The sequence below is a fragment of the Bactrocera neohumeralis genome, unplaced genomic scaffold (assembly GCF_024586455.1).
Source record: "Bactrocera neohumeralis isolate Rockhampton unplaced genomic scaffold, APGP_CSIRO_Bneo_wtdbg2-racon-allhic-juicebox.fasta_v2 ctg5119, whole genome shotgun sequence".
In the NCBI taxonomy this organism is placed as follows: Eukaryota; Metazoa; Arthropoda; class Insecta; order Diptera; family Tephritidae; genus Bactrocera; species Bactrocera neohumeralis.
This window is the reverse complement of record NW_026092084.1, coordinates 5,507-7,804: the sequence shown is the minus strand read 5'-3', so window position 1 is coordinate 7,804 and position 2,298 is coordinate 5,507. Positions and strand designations below refer to the sequence as shown.

Genomic DNA, 2,298 nt, shown 5'->3' with positions numbered 1-2,298 from the left:
ATATTTAAATTGATTTTTACAACAAAAAATTACTTTGAAAGTAGTAGCCTGTGAGACTACGCGTCCCTTGTAGTGTTATAAATTTGTCACGTCCCCAGTTAAAGGATAAAGTAGGTATTGATTCACATCATTAATAATTAATAAATATGTATATGTGTGTTGCAAAATTCACAAGAAAATTTGTTAAAAATCATTTGAGACACAAAAGGAAATTAAATATTTTCTGTTATACATAAATATGTATGTTGTTCAAAAGCTTGGGAGCCTAAAAGTACTATGAAGACATTTGCTCATCTACTGACTCGGATTCAGTAATTTCCGACTGATTTTGAATTAAAACTAAATCCACTTTTGTACTTTGAGGTATAAGAAATGATAATGTAGGCGTTGGACTTACTGACGGATCAGTTGGTAATGTGGCTGATGCATTTGTTGGTATTTCGTCTACTGACTTCTTTAACAGCACATTAACAATCTTATTGTTCAATTCAGTTTCCGATATCGCTTCCGATGCCTCAACATCTGCACCTTCTGTAGACATCCCCATTTAACGGATAAAGTAGGTATTGATTCACATCATTCACCAAAATTCATTATTAAATATTGAAACAAAAAAAAGGTTATATGGTGAATGAGTTATTATTGAGGTTTATCAGGCTGGCTTTCGCTTTCGAGTTTTGATTAAAGATTCAAATCAATAACTATATAATAAGTGATTTGTTAACGGTAGGAATTTCAATTGAGCATATTTACCAAGTTTGACGACTTTTTAATTTTTATTACCAATTTTCGACAAAATTTTCTTTAGGCTACATCAACAATGGCACCTCATGCTAAAGTAGCTGTTGAGGATGTCGTAGCAGTTATTAAAAAGCATATCGACCATTTTACAGAGAGAAGTAATTTTCCAATTTCTTCGCATATAATATGGAAAACCATGTGAAGAGTTGAAAAATGTTTCAAATGGACACCGTATCCCTTTAATGTAGTTGTTTGAACTGCATGAGGAAAGTGCAGATTTAGACGAATTCAAAGTGCTCGTCACTGCAGCTATGGATGCCTGAAGATGAAAAAACTTATAATGATGGACGTACTTATACTCCTTTCCGTTCAGGTAAGAGGATCTGAAAAATATTTCACTTTAAACTATTAATGGCTTTTTCAAAAATTCAATTATTTTTAATGAGTCAAATATTAATGCCGAATAATGATTTGATTTTTTCATTTTTCCAATCTAATGCAAATTTAAACTCACTTATGATCTATTAAATTATAAAATGAAAAATTTGTCATTCCCATTTTTTCATTATTTTCAATGGAAATAAGATTCTTAAAAGTAAAATCATTTCGATAATGAGTAGGACAGCCACATTTAAATTGAACTTTGAGGAAACTCATCATTGGGGATTTTTCCTTAACATTAAAATCAATGAGTATAATATGAAATTTGCAAATGCGTGTCCAATGCGTTACGTACCAGCAAACTTTAATTAAGATTCAGGAGACGATTTTAATGAATGCCAATTCTTGCCTTTTTCATTAATTAATAAGGCGATAATGAACATTTTCCTTTTTAATTAGCTACTATCAGAATTATAATAAAAAAATCTCCATCATTCATTGAAACAATTACATAATTGTGGAAAGTGATTTGTATCACATTATTAATAATAATAAAAATAAAAAGTAAAAATTTCCATCAATTATTGGCACAAATATGAAGAATTTTTTGTTTGTTCTGTTATCTTCCATTAACCATTCATTTGAAAATAAAAAAAAATGATTGCTAGACATTGTGATATATAAGTATGTATAATTAATTATTGGAATTATTTGTTTCCTGACCTCCCTTAGGTACATGGACAGATGAACTTTTCGAGATCATTCAACGTCAAACTAATCTTCCATGCTGCTTCAATTTCGACAAGCACAAAATTTCACGATCGGGCAAAGCTACCCATTATCTGATCGTCACTGGTCACTGCGCTAGCAAACAATGCAATAATCCTTTATATTGTTATCTAGATGAAGAACCCGAAGAAGGAGATTTTTTTATGACTATTAGGACACAAAATACTCTCAGTACTAAACCTTAGGACGTAAAGCGGCAATTACGCGGTGAACGTCGAAAGAAGGTGGGAGAAGAGGCGTTTTACAAAGGCTGCCGGAATTATATGAAAGTACAAATGAAGGAAAAAATTAAATTTTGAAGCTGTTCGTCAGGCAAAACAAGAATTTTCCAATAATTTATACGAAATTGAAGCAGGCAAAAAAAACGTTGTGGAAAATTAGAAATGA

The 2,298-nt window shown here is 31.0% G+C and overlaps 1 long non-coding RNA gene across 1 annotated transcript; it reads left to right on the top strand.

The window, feature by feature from the left end:
- Positions 1–691: 691 nt before the first annotated feature.
- Positions 692–1,897, top strand: LOC126767282 (uncharacterized). The gene is made up of 3 exons (XR_007669049.1): positions 692–726; positions 809–899; positions 1,855–1,897. It is a non-coding gene; the product is annotated as an uncharacterized LOC126767282 (long non-coding RNA).
- Positions 1,898–2,298: the final 401 nt, after the last annotated feature.